At 51.5% G+C, this 20813-nt stretch overlaps 1 protein-coding gene and 1 long non-coding RNA gene across 6 annotated transcripts in view; one reads left to right on the top strand and one right to left on the bottom strand.

Moving 5' to 3' along the window:
• Esrrb (estrogen related receptor beta) overlaps positions 1 to 20813 on the bottom strand; it is a 162240-nt gene that overhangs the window by 58117 nt on the left and 83310 nt on the right. The window lies entirely within an intron of this gene.
• On the top strand, positions 946 to 10046 carry LOC125615327. 2 transcript variants are annotated; one of them, XR_007345915.1, is made up of 4 exons: positions 946 to 1088; positions 3080 to 3195; positions 6353 to 8890; positions 9426 to 10046. It is a non-coding gene; the product is annotated as an uncharacterized LOC125615327 (long non-coding RNA). The 2 variants fall into 2 exon arrangements; XR_007345914.1 differs by having other exon boundaries at positions 6111 to 8890.

The raw sequence follows: 20813 nt of genomic DNA, 5'->3' as shown, positions 1-20813 counted from the left end.
CGCTGACCTTAAACATGTGATCCTCCTACCCTGACCTCCTGAGTTGCTGGCCCTGTCCTTGATCCTAAAGGGTATGAGTATCTTGCCATGTCCAGCCACCCACTGCAGGCCCTGGTTGGAGCCTGGGCTGAGAAGGAAGCAAACCGGATCCCAGCCTCAGGAGGAGTTGGCCTGGGAATCCTGGAAGCTGCTGCTACTGCCTGAGCCCCAGTTTCTCATTTCACTGACCATCATTATTAGATGCCACCAAAATGTCTTTTCCAGGGACAGTCAACCCATATTTGAGGCACCCACCACGTGTCAATTGCTGGCCAGATATCAGGCAGAGGATGGGCACAGCCCCCAATCTCAGGAAGGTTTGACTCTGTCCTAGGAGCCACAGACACTCAGATACTGAACAAACACTGAGTGTCAGGAAGGGCCCTGGGGACACAGTGTTGACAGCACATCCCTGCTGTGCCCTCTGGTCTTGCTCTACTCATTTCTCATTCATTCATTTTGCAAACTATGAAGACCCCCAGGAGGCCACAGCTTCTCCTTTCTCCTTCTCAACTTTGTCAGTTTCTGACTGTCCCCAAGAGCTCCAAAGCCTCATTTTCTGAGCCTCAGTGGGTGAGAGTAGAGAACTCTCTGGAGGGGAGAGGGGCACGGGCCCTTTTGGGCTGCCTGACTGGATGTACCAGGCAGGGGGAGAACATTGCTGAAGCCACTAGGCCCTTTGAGAAAGCAGCCCATGCCCTCCCTCTCTCCCTGACCTCCAGGACATAGTTCACTCCTTCATTCATTCACAGAAAATATTAAAGGAAGGACGGAGGCAAAGAAATCCAAGAAGAGGGCAGAGAGGTAGCCAGAGGATGTAGCCAAGAAAAAAAAAGCCCATCCCAGAAATGTTTAGAGCAGAGCTGTCCAGAAAGGGAGTGAGCAGCAGGTCACGTGTGACTTTGAAGTCAGAGGGAAGAAAGGGCCAGTGTCCACAGTGCTTGGCAGTCTGGAGGTGACCTGGCCCCAGGGCAGGATGATGGCATGGTGGAGACACATTGCAGGAGATTGCAAACTCAGATGATTCTTTCAAGAAGTTTAGCCAAAAGGTCAGCAGATGGGGTCGCAGGAGGGGTATGTACCTCCAGTCCTTCTTCCAGTACCATCTACTTAACACGTGGCCGGCCTCCTGGACTTGGGGACTGGGGAGGGGGGAAGGAATGTTTTTGTTGTTGGTGGTGGTGGTAATGTTTAGCTTCTTTGATGAGGAGGGAGATGTTGAGAATGGAAGGAATTTAAGGTATCTAAAAATGACCATGTCCATACCGTCCAGTTTGCCCTGGGCTATCCTGGTCCCACCTGACTGACCCCTATCATTACTAATCTCTTCCCCTTTCTCTCCTCAAAGTAGATAATGAATTATAGATTGAGCCTTCCTTATCTGAAATGCATGGGACCAGAAGTGTTTTCACTTTCTGATTTTTTTGTGTGTTACATTTTGGAATATTTGCATATGTATCATGAGTTATCTGGGGGATGGGACCCACATCTAAACACGAAATACATTTGTGTTCCATATACCTTATACACATGGGCTGAACATAAATGTCTACATTATTTTTGCAGTGCTGGGGATGCCTTCTGCATGCTGGGCACGCGCTCTACCACTGAGCTACATCCCTAGCCCTACACAAATATTTTACATGATTTTGTGTTTAATGTGTGTGTGTGTATGTGTGCACCGAATCATCAGGTTTGTGGTGTTGGGTTGGCACTCCCCAGAGTTCTGGATTTTGGAGCATTTCAGATTTTAAGATTAGGGACGCCCACTTTGATCACAGTCACTCCATGTTAAATGCTAAGGGTAAAGAACAAATCAAGACGGGAAGGCTGGAGATGGCAAAGATCAGTGTCAGCTTTTCTCAATCTGCTGTTGAGCCTTCATTGGTGGCAGCTGAGGGGAGGGAACAGGGCGCTTCCTGGATCCTAGCCCACAACACTCATTTTGTTGTTGTTGTTATTGTCTGGTTTGGGTACTCGGGACTTAATCCAGGGACGCTTAACCACTGACCACATCCTCAGCCCTTTTTATTTTATAATTTGAGTCTCGCTAAGTTGCTGAGGCTGGTTTTCAACTTCGGATCCTCCTGTTTCAGCCTGCAGAGCCCCTGGGGTTCCAGGTGGGTGTCACTACACCTGGCCCAGCCCTTTTTATATTTTTTATTATTTGTTCTCCTTTTTACATTTTGAGACAAGGTCTTGCTAAGTTGCTTAGGGCCTTGCTAAATTGCTGAGACTGGCCTCTGATTTGCAATCCTTCTGCCTCAGCCTCCCGAGTCTCTGGGGTAACAGATGTGCACCACCACGCCCGGCCCCACTCATGTGTGGAACGTGCACCTCTGCATAGTGGGGGCCCAGAAATCTGTGTTGGAGTGGGAGTGGTGTTGAATTTCGTTTGCACAGCATGGTTGTGGTGCTTATGGGTGTTAAGTTGGAGGACCATTGGGTAAAACAAAGCAGTTCAAGGGCCTGGGAGAAGCCGGAAAGATCATAGGCAGAGAAATGAGCTCCAACCCTAAAAGGAGGGCCGGTTATGCAATAGGAAGTGTTTTTTATTTGTTTTTTCCACCACTTTCCCCCCACCGCCCCATTACTGGGGATTGAACCCAGTGATGCTCTACCTCTGAGCTACATCCCCAATTTTTTTTTTTTTTTCATTTTTTAAATTTTGAGACAGGCTGGGCTCGCAGGCAGATACCAACACCCCCTGCTGGGAAGTTTGTCAGAGATGGGGCAGGAGTTGAGTGAGGCCTCCTCGCCCCTGTGCCTCCACTCACCTCCTAGTGACTGTGTGAAGGGGGAGGTACCAGGAGCGAAGGCTGAGGCCAGAGGGCAGGGATACCAGGGAAGAGGAAGGAAGTCTGCAGCAGAGCTGTGGGCAGCAGAGAGAGCAGAAAGCAGGGAGGGACTCTGCAGGGGCAGCGTCACAAGGGGAGCCCCACGTCCTCCAGTGGCTGAGACCTGGGCTCCTCAGCCTCAGCATGACTGGCATTTGGGGCAGAGCAGTTCTTTGGTGTGGAGGCTGGTCTTTGCATTATAGAATGTTCCAGAGACTGCGGCCTCTACGTACCAGACCATTGGCGATCCCTGAACAGATGTCAACGAAAACCTTCAGACCTCACCAGAGATCCCCTCTGGGGGCAAAACTGCCCACAGGTGAGACCCACTGGCCTGCTGCATGCTCAGAGAGGGTGGACACGGGGTGCAGGAGCAGAGCTGGGCAGAGGAGCGGTGAGTCCCTGGGGAGAGCACAGGGTGTCAGAGTGGGACTAGGAGAAGACGGAGGGGCCTGGAGGATGGCATTTTCTCGAGTGGAGGCTGGGGTACAGCAGAAGGAAAGAACAAGCAAGCTGGAGGCTAGAGAGGGCATTGGGCCTCAGAACCTGGCCTTGGAGTGGGTGGCCACGGTGGGGTCCAGATAGCCTCCGTACAGGGACAGGAGGCTGAAGCCCTTGTGCTCCGGGAGGAGGGAGTCCAGCGAGTCCATCATCTGTGGTGGCTGGACCCTGCTCCCAGCTGGATCGATGACTATCGACTCCTCGTGGGGAGGGGACAGATGCCTCTTGAAAGAGCAATGGCCAGTGGTCGAAGTCCCTTGAGGCATCATTTCCCTTTGATCCACTGGGGACTGGAGCTCAGCGAGAGCTGCCCTGGCCTCAATTTCACCATCTCAACCAACGTGGCCTCTCTCTGGCCCCCACCCGACCCTGTTCCCGGCCTCCTCAGTGTCCAATATGGGGCCCCAGAGCAGCCTGACCTCCAGGCTGCACTTGCTGGGAGCAGGGGACTTCCCCCAATTCTGCCACACTCACTCTGTCAGCCAAGAGTTGAAGATGATCCTAGAACAGAGACCAATAGAATCTCGAACATTCTAATGAAACCCAAGCTGCTGAACTGTTTTCCTCAGACCTCTAGGGGATGAGAAATTCCTGGGTATCAGCAAGAGATAATCATAGGTTTCTAGGCTGGAATCCCAGGGAAATACCTGCCTCAAGGGGGTCAGGCAGGACCCAGGTAGGGACTGGTCTGATCTCTCCCCTGGACTGGGTGACATCCTCCCACCCCACACAAGGATCAGGGTCATGCAGAACAACTACCCCTGGAGCCCTCTTTGTCCCTGATCTCAGGCCATGCATCTGAGGACAGGGACAAGCAGCTATGTCATTTAATGGTTGAGAGTCTGGATGCTGGTAGTGGATGTGCTTGTTTTGCCCCACAGTACCGTGGGCTTGGAGTAGCCAGGTCACCCTCTCTGAGCCAGTGAATGCAAAAAGCTGAAGCCAATGCTGGTTCCCCAGCCAGCAGTAAGTAGATGTTAACGCCGTGGTGATTCTCCCAAGAAAACCCCTTCCAGAAAATTCAGCAGCTGGCAGACTTGTGGTTAAACCCAGCCAACCCCTACCCCTCATCCAAGCTCCCTAGATCTAGAACTGCGGATAATCCCGTAAGGAACTTGCCATAATTCAGGACAGCAAGGGAGTGGCTAAGAAGATTGAGGATCAGCCAGACTGAAATGGGAGCCCACTCTACAGAAGAAAAATGGTCTCTGAACACTTGAGAGACTCTTAGGTACATCTCAGTGATTAATTTGAAGCATCTTCAAGCCATTCATTAAGGCAGATTCTCAGGCCCTCCAGCAAGGCTGTATTTGTTACAAATCAACCCCCAGGCACCAGAAATAACAGATGAACTTCCTTTAAAATAGTTTTCAAGGCCTAGCTGGGTGGCACAAGCCTTTGATCCCAGCAACTCAGGACACAGAGACAGGAGCATCACAAGTTCAAGCCCAGCCAGGGCAACTTGGCAAGACCCTGTTTCAAAATTAAAAATAAAAAGGACTAGGGATATAGTTCAGTGTTAGAGCACCCCTGGGTTTAATCCCCAGTAACCCCCGCCCCCACAAAAAATTAGTATTTAAAATGCAGGATAACCACGTAGCAAGATGTGAATCCCTGTTGAGGTCCCAGCTTTCCTGTTGGACATGTATTCCTGGGGCACTTACTACATGGGAGGGAAACAGGGAACAGCCCAAAGATGAAACATGATGTGAACCAAGCATTACGATAGATGCTATTCTGTGCACTGAGGCCCACTAATTATATATGTCTTTTTTCTTTTGGCACTAGGGATTGAACCCAGGGGTTTTTAGCCACTAGGCCACATCCCCAGCCCTTTTTATATTTTATTTAGAGACAAGGTCTCGCTAAGTTACTTCGGGCCTTGCTAAGTTTCTGAGGCTGGCTTTGAACTCACAATTCTCTTGCCTCAGCCTCCCGAGTTGCTGGGATTACAGGTGTGTACCATCACACCCGGCTATATAACTCAGAAATTTCATTAATTTCAACTAATCTTTCCCCTTGGTAGTCTGAATGGCTTATTCTAATAATGTTTTTTTTTTTTGATCATTTCTATGTGATTGAAATCTAGCCTATATATCTTTCAACTTTCCACACTAGATAACATTTTTGCAGGACACATTGGTACAGTGAGAGCCACTAAATCCTAGGTTCTCAAAGATCCTTCTGCCGATCCTGAAACATTGAAATTGACTTGCTCAAAGTCACTAACCAGAGAGTCAGAGTGTTGGGGGATACCTAGGAGGTTGGTTGGAGTTTAGAAATGTTGAGCTGGGGACCTGCCCAGGAGGATGAGCTGACATACCAAGCAGCCCTCCCACCCCCACCCTCCTGGCCAGGTGGCCACTAACACACTTCCTTTGGTGATGGTTTGATTTTATTTGCCCCCCTTGGGAATATCTTTCTGTTTATTTTGTTTGAAATTGGGGATTGAATTCAGGGGCACTAGACCTCTGAACCACATCCCCCATTCTTTTTTTAAAATTGTGAGTCTAACTTGCCCAGGCTGGCTTTAAGTTCATAATCCTCCTGCCTCAGCCTCCTGAACAGCTGGGATTGTACCCCTGCACCCGGCTCTTTTTTGTTGTTGTTGTTTTGTTTTTTTTGTTTATTTGTTTTGCAGTGCTGGGGATCCAACCTAGGGCCTCACCCAACCTAGCCCAGGAATTAACTTCCTACAACTCTTTTTCTTTTTTCTCCCTTGGGGGCCCCCAGGGGCCAAGGCTACAAAATGACCCTCCAGCTCTGTGGCTCCAGAGAGTGCTGGCTTCCCTCTGCGCATGCTGGAACTCTGGCAAATATCTGTAATTAAGCATCTTGTCGTCAGAAAGATTAGTCAAAACCAGGCTGATCCCGGACAACTGATGGAAATCTCGTTCCACACAAATTACGGCATGGAAAATAATGATGGGTAATTAGTGTCTTTCCATCAGGGCTTTTTATCCACGGTTTTCCAGGCTGCATCCATCATAATGAGAAGAGAGAGGCTGTTGAAGCAGAAAGAGATGACTGGATGTGGAGTGGCTGCCGGGACAGCAGGGAGGGTCCTGTCCCCAGCCTGCAGACGGCCTCTGCTGGCCCTTTGAAACGTGGGTCCGCTCAGTCAGTGCCCCCATGCCAGGCCCCAAAGTTCCTGGGCTCTTATTTCAGCTGGCTCAGCCAGCTCTGGGTCTGACCATCTCAAAGAGGTATGTGAGGGCGAAGGAGAGCGTCCAAAGTTCAGAATATGCTCCCAACACACCCCTTGGGTCCTCCCATTCAGATGCTACAGGAGATCTGCCATCTGGGAATTTATCTCACCTCCTCTTTTTTTTTTTTCCTTCCCAGAACTGGGGATGGAACCCAGGGGTGTTCTACCACTGAGCTACATCCCCAGCCCTTCTTATATATATTTTGAGACAGGATCTCGCTAAGCTGCCGGCTGGCCTTGAACTTGCTCACCTACTGCCTCAGCCTCTGAAATTACAGGCATGTGGCACCTCTTCTTCAACCTGCTTTGATTTCCCCCCTATGTCAAGCAGTGGGGTGGCACCAACGTCCCCCCATTGTCCTTGAACAGACTCCACAGTGAATTCTGCACATGGCATTGAATTCTCACAAGGGCCCTGGGGCTGGGCTATGTGGCTTGGTGTAGAGCTGGACTGCTTGGGTTCGAATCCCAGTTCTGCCCCTTATGAACTGGGTTATTGAATCAGAAAGTGCCTCTGTTTCTTTTTCTGTAAAATGGGGATGAGAATTATACTACGCCTCTCTCAGGGTAGTCTTGAGAATTAGCAAGTTAATACAGAAAAGAGCCTAGGACAGTGCCTGGAAAACATAAAGTACTCAGTAAATTCCAGCAGGTGTTCTCACACCCCCTTTGGGTAATAAGGAGACGGCTTCTGCTTACTGTCTCTAAAAAGTTCAGTCTTCCAGCAAGAAACACTCTTCCTCCCTCTCTCCTCCCATCTTCCACCCACCCCCGCCCCCCATGCATCTACCCATCCCCCCAGGTAGCAGGCACTTCCACTAAGGAAGTCCCTTTTCAGGCAAAAGGGGTGTCCTTCCCCCCCCACACACACACACATACATACTCAAAGGAATTGCCAGATTCTTACAGATGTCCAAGTTAGGACAATCGGTCCCTCCCATGAGGTTTTGGTGCCAGGGCTGCCTCTCTGGGGGCAGAAGCAGCAAGGCAGAGAGCTCAAGAACTGAGCAAGTCGTGTGTCCCACCAGTGTGCGGTGAGAGAAAGAATATGGAAGCTGGCAGCAGAGAAGAGCAAGGGTCAGAGGCAGAATGTTCTAGAGCCTCAGTTGCTGCCGCCAGTAGCCCTGAAGCCCAAGCAGTGCCTGTGCTCAGGCGAGTGAGCATGGGCGGTTCCCTGGTGCCTTAGTTCACAGGAGGGGGCTTACTTAACCAAAAGAATAGCTCACGCCCTCTCGCTGGCTCGCTCATACTTTCAGGTCCTGTCCCAGTATCTGCTGCACCCAGACCCTGCTCCAGCCCTGGGGATACACCTGTGGTCCAGGTGCCCAGGTCCCTGCCTCAGGAAAGCCAGTTCTACATTTCAGACTGCTCTGCCCCTCTACCTCCTGCAACCCCTCCATCTGCAGGTCCCTGGAAGCCCTCTGGGGACTCCAAGGCCCTGGAAGATGGCAGAACCACAAACCGGAAGGCCCCAGAACCGCCTCATGAGAAGGCTCCTGCCAAACACCGTCACCGAAATGTTACCTGAGCAATAGGAACTTCTGTGCCCAGGTGTGGAGAGTAAGAGTCGGCGCTGCCCACTCTGCTGTGACAAGGAATCCTCCAGTGGTATAAAGTCAGTCAGTGCCCAGGGCCACCCGGGAAAGCAGGGGAGGACACAGGGTGACAGTGGGGGATCCAGACAGCATGGTCCCAGGAGCCCCTCCAAGGAGGGGCTGAGAGGGGGAGGGGCCAAAGAACTGGGAGGCTTCTCCCAGGGGGGGGAGGGAGAGGGAGGAGAGAAGAGGGAGGGTCTGGCAGGGCCAATCCAGCCAGGGGCCTCAGGCAGCCAAGACCTCTGAGCCTCTAGGCCATCTTATCCCAGGTTTCAGCCCCTCTCACCACCTCCCAACCAGGTGGCCGCCTGCCTCAGGAGGACCCTGGGACAGGGGACCTCAGGGCCAGGAGGCAGCAGCTTTAGATCCCTCAGCTTCTGGGGTTTCGTTTCCAGTGCCTTGTGGGCCATGGATGTAGTCAAGTGGAGACGCCTGCCTAGCAAGTGTCAAGCCCTGGGTTCAATCCCCAGCCCTGCCACAACGGTAGAAGTTAAAAACTAAAGTGCTTGGTGAAGAACCAAACTGTTTCTCCTCCAGCTAGAGTTCATACAACTCCACAGCATAAGTCTCACCCCTTCCGCAGTCAGCCTGCCAGAGGGCCGGAGCAGCTTCCCGCTCCCTGATCACAAAGGCCACCGTTCTAGGGTCACTGAGGATGATCCATCTTCTCTGTCCAAACAGGAGCATCAGAACTGAGCACAGGTCTCCAGGTAAGTCCTGCTCCGCTCCCCCTGTGGTGCGGGGCTGGAACCAGGGCCTTGCTCTTGCTAGGCCAGTGCTGTGTCACTGAGCCCCCGCCCCCGCCCCCGCCCCCCAGGCCAGTTCTGACTGGTTCTAGACTTCTGTTTCTGCAGCCCAGGGTGGAACCGGCAGTTCAGGTGTCTCATGTTTTTTTGATCTCCATGAGGTCACATGCCTGTGACCCCTTCTATGTGGCTGGATGCACAGCAGGGATGACAGAGGACGCTTGGGGCTCCCAGCATCCTTTCCTCATCCTGCGTCCATTTCTCAGTCTTTGTGCTGACCAGCAGCTGGGACAGGTGGGGACCTGTCACTGCAGCCAACCAAGAATCTGGTTCTGATCTCAGTAAGGAGGATACTAGTGTCCCCAAATGAAGGGCTTGTTCTGCGCAAGGACTGGGACTCTGGATGACATCACCAATTCCTTCAACCACTTGTAGGGGGAGGCACCATCTATGTATCCCAGCCTCCAGAGCCCCTTTCTTTCCTTTCTTTTTTCCCCAGGCTGGAGAGTGAGCCCGGTGTCACCTGCAGGCTAACAGGTGCTGTACCCCTGAGCTGCGCCCCAGACTACCCCAGCTGCTTCCTGGCTGTGCTAATCATGCCCTACCTCGGGGCTCTGCTCCCCATCCATGGGGACTGGTCTCTCTTGTACTCTAGTCTAGGATCTAGAGTACCCACAGACACACAGCAGGTGCTCAAGAAGTATTTGAAGAGCTGAGTTAGGAGGCCTGAGAGTTTACATCAGGTAACGCTGTGTAAACCCGTGTTCCGCAGTCCTCACCCCCAGTACCCGCTCAGAATGTGACAGTGACAGACCTGAGTAACAAGACCAGGCCAGAGTTCAAGAAGGAGAGCCAGCCAGCACCCCAGGAGCAGAGTCCAGAGACACAGGGTCCACTGTCCCTGGGAGAGTGACTAAGGAATCAACCTTGAAATCCATTCCTATCGAATTCCAGTAATCCTGGTTAAATACTTTACAATGTATGGATTTTCCTTAATTACTGGGTTTTCTTTTTTCTTCTCTCTCTCTCTCTCTTTTTTTTTTTTTTTCCTGTACCAAGGATTGAACCCAGTGGTACTTAACCACTGAGCCACATCCCAGTCTTTTTAAAATTTATTTATCTTGAGACAGATTCTGGCTAAGTTGCTTAGGGCCGCACTAAAGCTGGCTTTGAACTTACAACCCTCCTGCCTCAGCCTTCCAAACTGCTGGGATTACAGGTGTGCACCACTAGTCCTGGTTTCTTTCTTTTTTAAAAAAAGCATTCAAAACCATGTCATGTGTTTGGAGAGCAACTGAGAGAACTTAGGGCCTGAAAGTCATTTTTGGAGAAATCTGGTTTAAAAGGTGGGAAAAAGAAGAAGGAGGAGGAGAAGAGGAAGAAGAAGATGACCAAGGAGAAGAGGGAGCAAGGAGAAGAGGGAGGAAGGAGGAGGAAAAGAAGAAGAAGGAAGAGGAGAAGGAGAAGAAGAGGAAAAAGAAGGAGAAGAAAAGGTATTTTAACACCAAAGTCAACGGGATGCATGAAAACCTGTGGGAAGCAGGACTGGCTCAGACGGGGCACCTCCTGTTCCTTGCCCTCGAAAAGACCAACAGAGCCCAGGGGGGAGGCCCCTGGACGGCAGTCTCTGGGCTTGAACCCTGGGCTTTGGCATCTACTCTCCGGGAATCAGTCGTAAACTGACTTTGCCCTCTGGAAACTGGGTATCAGAAGAAAATGAGGGAAAGCATGTACCTGCTCACCGTGGACACAGGAAAGCAGAGCTGGGGTCACTGCCAGGCCCCGTGGCCCTCCCTTAATCCCAGCCACTGGGGGAGGGGCTGGATTTGCAAGGCTGCCCTTGGCAATGCGTCACTTATCACACTGACTTCTCCAGAGGGGTGGTTGACTATTGATCTGATAAATAAACAGCCTGCTGGCTCGATCAAAATGTTATTTTGCATTTCAATCACTGCTCACAAATGCGACCTTCTTCCCTCCAAGGGGCTGCTGGTAACAGCACAACCCTGCCACGGGCTGGAGAGGTGGAGTCACCCCCACCAGCACCGGAGGGATTGTGGCCCAAGTGACTCAGGTGGGGACAGCTGCTGCCGGGGAGGGGGGAGATGAGAGACTGGAAGGGCAGTTGTGCAGGAAGGGGTGGTGACCAGGGGTTCCCTTCCCAACACATCTGCTGGGAAAGCCCTGTGACTGCAGGTGGGTCCCACTGACCCGCCTAGGCTACCCAGCACCCTCCTGGGGCCTGAGCATCAGGCCTTGGTGTCCCACTGCTCTGTGGACTCTGGAGTCCACCCAGCGTCACAGACGGAATCAACCTAGGCACCAGAGGCTGCAGCACTGGGCCGTGCAGCTGCTTGGTGACTTGGACTCCTGTACCCACTGGAGTGAACAGCCGGAGGACAGCCGTCTCTAGAGAAGCCCCCTTCCTTTTTCCCTTTCCTGCCAGACCTCCCTGGCAGAGGTCAGAGGAGAAGGGGTCTGGTCCTCCTTCCCGTGGATCCAGGTGGGAGGAGGGGCTGAGGCCAGGGACAGCCACAAAGTGCGCCTAAGCGGGCCTGAGCACTCTTCTCTGTGCCACCCCAGGCGTGGCCTCCAGTCACAGGTGTCCAAAAGGACCAAAGGTGGGTGCGGGCAAGGGCTGCTGCTTGGGGAGAACCAGGCCATTCACAGGCCCCCAAACCTGGGCGCACCTCGGGGATAGGGGACAGGCAGAAGCATGTCCTTGAGAGCTAGAGGCATGGCTGGGGCTGTATCTTCTGCACACAGCTGTGGAAGGTGGGGGTAGAGCTCCAAGTGGGTGGAATGGAAACTCCCAATGTCAAGTGCACAGCAGCCAGAGGCCCCAGGGAGCCCATGTGCCCTGGTCGAACTGAGGGAAAGTGTTGGCTTCCAGCCTCAGCACCAAAATTCTTTGTTCTTTGTCCTCACAGTACATTGAACTAACAAGTCTGACTGACTGTCTGTCTGTCTCTCTCTCTGACACACACACACATAAGCGCACACGTACTGTCCCCCTAGGACAAGAACTATTAGCTTGCACACTTAGAGCTGTGGCTCCCAGCTCCCTGACGAGGGTGGAACGCATTTTGTAGTTGACATCTCAGGCTTAAAGATAGAACCAAGAGCATGAGGTGTCTTCTGAGCTCTTGTGCTCGTTGCCTGGAGAGCAAGCCCAGAGAGGGTGCTGGTCTCTGCGACAGCTCCAAGGCTGTCATTCAGGCTCTCAGGTATGTCATTCTACTTCCCTTTCTGGAAGACAGAGATAGCCCTGGCCATCTGGAGGGGCCTGAAGATGCCCCGAGCAGGAAGCGGGACAGTTGGCCTTCTGGTCTGAGACCCACCTGGGAAGCCAGGTGCCAGGCCAGATTGGTTCACTGGCACATGTTGGTTTCCCAGGTAACTTAAGGGTTAAATGTGAAATCATCTAAGGGGGAAAAAATCTACATTACAAAATGAAACACTGGCTATCGCACAATGGCCTGAGATCAATACTTCGTGTAGCGGCTGGGAATCCATAACTCTCGAGTCTCCATGTGTCTTCCCAGCCAGGCACACACAACAGATCCTGCCAGCCCAGGATCTGGGATCCAGGCCCTACCTGCCACCGCCCAGGGCTGCCTGCCCATTCTGGCCACCAAGGTCCAGGTTCAAGGCCCTTCCTTCCTCTGTGAACTCCCCAGGTTGTTGACCCCTGAGCTTCCGGTTTTTTATCCACACGACAGGGGAGATTCCATCTTACTACATCAAGGAATTATCGAGAGGACCAATTTAGGACATCATCTCCCAAAGCCATGTAAAGTGTGAGCCTCCTGCAACGCCGCGTTCTCCCCTCCTCTGCACTTCCCAGCCCAGCTCCTGGGAGAGGAAGTGAACACCTCAGGGCAACTGGTCCCTCCAGGATCCCACAGGGACCTCCAAGAACACGAGTTCACCAGCAGCTCACCAGGCCTCTTCTGTGAGGGTGGGGAAACCGAGGCAGGGCAGGCTTCCTGGCTCTTGTCACTTAGCGGGGCTGGGGGCAGAGCCAGGATTCAAACTCAGTCACTCTGAGCTGGACCTTGACATTGCACAGCCTCTCAGCATCCTGGTCTCAAATGGAAACAAAGTTGGAAAACGCAAAAGCAAAACAGCTGGTCAGCACGCCTCAAAATTGTCAAGGTCACAGAACACAAGAAGGGTCCAAGGAAGTGTCACACACCAGGGGACACTAAAAGAGAACTCAGTGGGGGGTTCTGGATTGGCTGGTTCACGGAAGAATGGTGGCAGGAAAACCAACAAAATCTGAGAGAGGTAGGAGCTTAGGTTGTAGTAAGGCGTCAGGGGGCAGGTCTGCCAGTCTACTGCAGTAACAGGACACCAACCAAAGGGAGAGCAGACGCAGGGTTCCCAGGATCCCTGCACGAGGCCTTGGCACTTTTTCTGTAAAGCAAAAACTATTCCAATAAATCTGTTTTTTTTTTTAATTTTTATTTTACTTTATATTTTTAGTTGCAGGTGGACACAATATCTTTATGTATTTATTTTTTTGTGGTGCTGAGGGTCGAACCCAGTGCCTCACACATGTGAGGCAAGTGCTCTACCACTGAGCTACAGCCTCAGCCCTCCAATAAATCTTTTTAAAAAGAAATTGGAAACATAACTTAAAAAAATATTAAAAAACAAAAAATCCAATAAAAAATGAGCAGATAATCCAAAAGGAGATACACAAACGGCCACCATTATTTCCCTCAGTTTCTCGCTCTGTTTTCTTTACAGCCATTCTCAGTATCTGAGCTTTTATGACTTATCTGTTCACCTGTTTATAATCTGTCCACCCAGGGCCATCTCCAGGAAGGCAGGGACTTTGATTCAGAACGAGGACACCCTATAGGTGCTTCATAAATGCATGAATCAAAGGGCAAAATTCAGAGGAGAGAAAAGAGCACTTAGAAGAATAGAAGGTGGTACGTCACTCCATGTTACCTAAAGGGTCTCTCAGGAAGATAATGTGCAAACATGGAAATAGAAGTGGTACTGGGAGAAATTAGCTGGTCGTTTTCATCCTTCCTCTAGTTATTAAGATAGGCACACCATGTTGGAATGTGGTCTGCAGCCGTGAAAAGAGGGCAAGCCTGACATCCTTCAGCCTTCAGTTCAAAGTCAACCTTTCTCCTTCGCTTGCTGTGTGTTGTAAGCAAGCCACCTTAGCCTTTCTGAGCTTCAGTGTTTAGTCTATAAAATTCATATTACATCCCTTCACTCAGAAGGTTGCTGTGAACATTTAGAAAACAAACACGTGGCACAATAGGTACTCAGCACATATCACCTCTGCACACGCACACCTGCCAGTCAGTTCAGGAGGGTTGTTTTGGCCTGAACCCATATGCCGCCCCAACACACTCACACCCAACTTTCCAGAGTTAGAGGTCCACTCCGAAACTGCTGAGCTTAGAACCCACTGGTTATGAAGCCAGCCTCTCCCATGGGTTCCTACAAGACATAGCCCTTGTCTGGCTCACACATCCGGGTCCCCACAACCCTGGCTAAGCTCAGGGCACAGGGGTGGGCTATGACCTCAAAGAGATGACTAGTTCACAGACCAAGGAGGACAAGATCAGCTGCAGGGTTACCACCGATTTGTAGGGGGGAGGGAGGATCAGAGGCTGCTTTAGTTCAGCCCCTTTTTGCAGATGAGGCCCTAAGAGGGCAAAGGACTCGCCTCAGGTCACTAAACCAGGGACAGCCGGGTGCCTGGCTCCCAGCCCTCCGAACCCAATGGGCCTGCACCCTGGGAGCCCCAGGGCAGGCTGGGCTTCTCTAGGTGGAGGGACAGCAGGGGAGGAGAGGGTTACAGAACACCTCCCTCCAATCAGCCATCGTGCTGATCAATCAACTCAATTAAATCTAGAATGCTTAAAAAATAAATAAAAACAGCAGCAGGAAATAATGACTAATAATCAAGTAAAATTGGATTATTTCTGGGCTGACTGGTTGGGGGTGGGCGGGGAAGTGAGAAAGTTCACAGAAGCAGGGGAGGAGGGGACCGCAAGCTCAGCAACCTGAGCCCTGGGAGGAACCACACGGGAGCGCAGGGTCCCCAGTGACCACCCTGCCACACTGGGGTTCAATCCCTCTTAACTCCCTGCACCTGCCACACACCAGGGGCTCAGAACTCTTATGACCCCCTTCATGCTGGGCAGTGAGCCAGGGGTGCTGTACCCTTAACTACATCCCAGTCCTTTTTAGTTTTTATTTTGAGACAAGGTCTCTCTGAGATGTGGAAACTGGCCTTGAACTTGAGATCCTCCTGCCTCAGTCTCGAATCTCTGGGATTACAGGCATGTGCCATCGCACCCTGCGACCTGGTCCTGGTTTATAGCTGGGGGAAACACAGGGGCAAGTCATTTGGTTAAGGTCACACGGCTGGGACACAGCCAGGATTTATTGGGATTATGATCCAACACCAGAGTTTTGCCTGCAAGGACATGCTGTGTGCTTCCAGCGTATGGGGACAGGGTCCAGCATGCACCGTGTGCCTGGGCGCATTTACCTCCGACAAATGGGAGTTGCTGTTCAGTTTTATTTTTGTTGTTTGGTGCTGGGGGTGCTTCACCACTGAGCCACATCCCCAGCCCTTTTTGTTTAGAATTTTGAGACAGGATCTCACTGAGTTGCTTAGGGCCTCGCTCAGTTGCTGGGGCTGGCTTTGAATGTATGATCCTCTTGCCTTGGCCCTCTAAGTCCCTGGGTCTACAGGCCTGCACTGCCGCACCCTGCTGGGAGTCACTGTTCGTTTATTTAATTTCATGTAGCACAGGTCTATTGAGCCCAACAGGAGGACCCTGTTCCTGAGACCACTAGCTCCATTCCTGATACCATGCCATGCCAGATATGAACAAGTGACCAAGGACAACAAAGCCACTGGACAATGAAGTGTCCTCAAGGGCTGTAATAGGGTCATGCACACCAGCGCATTCACAGGACCACTGGAGCACAGAGACGGCTGTCCGAACCTCCTGAGGGGAAATGGGTCAGGGAAGACTTCCTGGAGGAGGCGGAAGAGGCTGCCTTGAAAGTCCAGGAGGTGTTAGCCAGAACGCAGGGGAGCTGGTGGGGAGCGGCACACTCGACCGTGGGACCTGTATGTGCCAATCACAGAGGTGCCCCCAGCAGCACCCATCCTGGGAACTGGGGGCAGTGGGAACTCTGGACAGAGGGATGGGCCAGGGGGCGGGGCCAGGAAGAGGGCAGGTGGGGCAAGGCTGGCCACCAGGATGGAGATGGGGCAGAGGCCAGCTAGGGCGTCGACATCACCAGCAGGGCAATCCACATCACCCCATGCACTGACCAGCCCTCTACATCGGCCTGAGCACTCCCCACGGGCACCTGCTCAATGCTAGGGGCTGGGTGGGGGGGCTTCTGTTCACTTCCCCGCCAAGGAAGCCCAGGCTCCTAGAGGAGAATGACCGTCACTCCTCTGGCTTCAAATGCAGGCCTCCTGCTTCCCACGCCTGTCCTTTTTCCTCCCATCCAGCCTTCCCTTGCTACAGATGCATTAGTAAAGCCAGCTATTTAAAGGAACCCCGCAGCTAATCCTTGCGTAAGCGGAAAATCTTTAAGCAGAGCTAATAATCTCCCCGTAATCCAGCTGTTACATATTTCTGCTTTTCACAGTACAGCACTGGGCACTGAGCTATTCTGATCCTTACAAACCTTCTTGGGGGAGGGGGGCAGGGTTGGAGCTGGACAGGGTTCAGGGGAGGAGGGGTCAGGAGCCACCGGGTGCAGATGTGCCCTTGTGCCTGTAGAAGACACAGCAAGGAAAGGGGGACTGGAGGATTGTGTTCCTGCAGCCCTGCAAATGGGCAGAGCCAGGAGGCTTGGGGCAGGCGTGTGTGTGTGTGTGTGTGTGTGTGTGTGTGTTTAGGTACTTGTGTGTGTGTGTGTGTGTGTGTGTGTGTAGGTACTTGATGCGGTAGGAAGAAAGATCTCAGCCCTTCCTGACCCCTCAAGACTGAAACCACATCAACCAGGTTGTTCCATATCTTCCAAATACCAAGGAGCAAGAGAAGGAGGCAGCTCCACTTCTCAGAATGGAAAACGAGGTCCTGGAGAACACGAAGCCAGAAGTCCACTGGTGTCGGCCACTTCCCTCCTGGCAAAACTCACCACCTGGACTATTTCCAATGCCCCCATTGGCAATTGGCCTCCTCTATTTGATGATCTGTCTGTTGAGGTCTATGGCCTGTTCATCCCTGTGCCCTCAGAGTGCCAAGTAAACAGCAAGTGCTCAATACATGTGTTAAGATGGAATTAAAATTGGTTCACTTTAATTAGACTTAGACTAAGATAAGGAAAGAAACAAAAATGAGAATATTTATTGAATATCTCTTCCAAACCTTGGCAAGACACTAATTCTATTTAAGACAATACTACTTATTGTGTAAACAGTTTTCTTTAAACATTAGATGTTAAATAATAGTATAATAATATAAGAACAATTGTATTCCTATATTCTGGTCAAGGCAATTTGCCTAGAGTGCATGGTTAGTGTATTAGAGGTTATCTAGCTAGTAATACTAATAATCGCTGATATTTATTGAGATGCACCAGGCCACGGATACCATTTGGACCCCCTGAGAACGTAGGAGGTTGGGCCTACTGTTATGTGTAGTGAAGCTGGACGCTGACCCTAGGTTCTGATGTCACACTCATCCTCCAGGACTCATTGCTGTGCCCCCCCCCCACGCCACCCCAATCCTCCCCACCTGGGTCCCTGCAACACAGTACCCACAAGATCCAGAGAAAGCTGCAAGATCTAAACCTACTTTTCCCTTGCTCCTAAAGGATGCCCAATGGGAGGAAGCCCTAAAAGAAGCCCTCAAAAGTTTCCCTGCAAGATGACAGCAGATGGATGGCCGGGGAGAGGAGGGGTTTAAGAAGTGTGAACCCAGGGGTTTCCTGAGGAGCTTGGAGCAGCCCTCTCTGTTTCTGAGAAGGGCACGTGATTTCACAAAAGACCCCACAACTTAAAGGCAGACCTTGCACAGTTTGGCTCCTGGCCCTGCAGCTAGTACCCAACCAACCTGAGCCTCCACTTCTCCATCTGCAAAATGGGGACACCCAGGTTTCCCCCACAGGTTTCCAGGAGAGATTAGTGAAGCTTTCATGAATACACATGGAAAATCTGTGGGAAGATTACAAGAGTCACAGAATACTTGGTAACAGTGACCACACTGGGGGGACCGTGCAGGAGACCAAGAAGCAGGAAGAACGTACCCATCATCGCCTGGTCTCAGTGTTTATCTTTCTTATTATCCATGTGAATATATTACTTTTAAAATAAAGACTGAAATGAGAGGGGAAACTGTGCACACAGGGATTCAATAAATAACAAGCAATACAATAACCAGTGTCCTTCCCCAGGGGTACAATGAGCCAAAACACCCTCGGCCCCTGGTACACACCTTCCACCCGAGACCTGAGCAGGAAGCATCTCTTGTCCTGTCTCAGCCTTTCACATGTCCCTTCCCCATCTCCCCAAAACCCTCTCCCCCTCGGCTTGTGTGGCTAATGTATTCACAAACCAAATTGTTGGAGGGGGGCTGGCTCCCAGGGAGGTCCCCGAGCCAGTTCCTAGATGCAGGGAATTAGATACCATCTCTCGCTCAAATCCGATTAGGCCCAGCCAGCCCTGCCCCAATGCAAAAGCCCACTTTCTAATCAATTTTCCCGAGGGTCCTCTGCAGATAGACACTAATGGTATTGAGCTGGGCTCTTTAAACCCAGTCTGCGAGGTCTGCAGAGATAAAACGCACATACTGTATTAATGCAGAAGCCTGTCGCCTGGGTGTCCTTCCTCTCAGAACCTGGGTGGGGGCCCTGAGTGTTTACTACAAACCAATGTCATCCCTACTCCAGGAACATGGCCTCAACTTGTCCTTTTCCTTCGGACGTACCTCACCAACTCCTTCCCACTGAGGTCCCCTATCACTGAAGGGGGACAATATGTGATTTCTACCCACTAAAGGCCTGATATGTGGTTCAGTGACTGGGGTGTTCTTTCCCCCTAACCCTTGGTCCTCTGGACAGCCCACCCTTAATCTGACTGCCACTTATGGCCTCCTGGCTTTGGGGTGAACGTGACCTCTCTGGCCTGGGACTATGCAGCTGTAAATGGGGAGTAGTGACAACAGGATTCATCACCAGGGTAAGGGATGACAAGTGGCATATGCTTAAAACACATCTGATCAAAAGTAAGTGCAAACAAAAGCTAGCTCTTCCTACACTGCCATTCCCCTATTTTTTATTATTATTATTATTATTATTATTATTATTATTATTATTATTATTATTTGGTACCAGGTATTGAACCCAGGGGGGCTTAAACACTGAGCAACATCCCCAGCCCTTTTTATATTTTATTTTAAGACAGAATCTCACTAAGTTGCTTAGGGCCTTGCTAAGGCTGAGGCTGGCTGCAAACTGGCGATGCTCCTGCCTCAGCCTCCCAAGCCTCTGGGATTACAGGCGTGTGCTACAGACCCCATCACTCTCAATTATTTTGTGACATCCACACTTTTCCCTTTCCTTCCTGGCGAAGCTTTCCCGGGGGAATTTCTCACTCTCCCTCCTGCACCTGGCTCACTCAGGGCAGACCTCCTGAGGGCCCACTGTGCGCCTGCTCTGTGCATCTGGAGGCTGCTACTGCTCTCTGCCCCGCTTGCTTATACATTGTCTCTCAGTAAATTCCTTGAGGACAGGGACCTTTTCATTGCTGTCTTTCCCGAAGGTCTTAAACTGTTTGGGGTGAATGAAAGACTGCTTGGGACCAGGCAGCCTGAGATGGCTATGAGCTGGTGGTGTGCACTTTTGGGGCCCGAGGCTCGATGGTTCCTCAAACCTGCCCAATGACTCGGGCCCTGCAGGTGTAGAGAACTGCACCCTGATGTGCTCCATGCACCTGCCGCCTGAGCTCTGTGTGCTGCGTGGTGTCTGTCCAAGGGCTGGGCTGCCAGGACCCTTCGGTCTAGCACAGTAACCCACATTAACCGGACAGAGGAGTCCCCCACCTGCTGGCACAGCACAGTCTGCCTTGCTTAGGGGAAATGAGGGTGCCCTCAGTGTCCGTTCAAGGTCATCAGGCAACGATATGGAACCTCTGCCCTCCTGGACACACCTACACCCACTCCTGCAAGACAGCAGAGCTCCCAATATCACCCAACAATAAGGGACGGGGCTGAGTGCCCACCAATCGCATGAGCCCGCTGGACCTACAGGGCCCATTTTTTTTTTTGAGGGGGATATCGGGTTTAAATTCAGAGATACTTGACCACCGAGCCATATCCCAGCCCTTTTTGGAGACAGGGTCTCACTGAGTTGCTTAGCGCCTCACTTTTGCTGAGGCTGCTTGTGATCCTCCAGCCTCAGCCTCTCGAGCTGTGGGGATTACAGACTAGTGTAGCGGCACCTGGCAGGACCCAGCTTTTGAGCTGAGCAACCTGTGTGGCTGGCAAACACAGAGGAACGAGTACAGGGGACATTCCCTACTCTCTTAGCCTGCTCGTCTGTCTACATGGATTACAGAGGGACAGGACACCACTTCCACTAAGATGCTGAGAAGAATCATGAATGAAGAGGGGGAGGGGCTCGTGGGTGTCTAGAGAGTCAGGGAGGCTGTCCGGAAAAGGTTCAAAAGACCTTTCACAGGGCTGGGGCTGGGGCTGGGGCTCAGTGGTAGAGCACTTGCCTAGCAGGTGTGAGGCACTGGGTTCAATTCTCAGCACCACATATAAACAATAAATAAATAAAGGTCAATCAATAACTAATAAAAAAAAAGGAGGGAAGGAAGGAAGGAAGGAAGGAAGGAAGGAAGGAAGGAAGGAAGAAAGAAAGAAAGAAAGAAAGG

The sequence above is a fragment of the Marmota marmota genome, unplaced genomic scaffold (genome assembly GCF_001458135.2).
Source record: "Marmota marmota marmota unplaced genomic scaffold, marMar, whole genome shotgun sequence".
NCBI classification, from domain to species: domain Eukaryota; kingdom Metazoa; phylum Chordata; class Mammalia; order Rodentia; family Sciuridae; genus Marmota; species Marmota marmota.
This window is presented reverse-complemented; position numbering and strand designations above follow the sequence as displayed.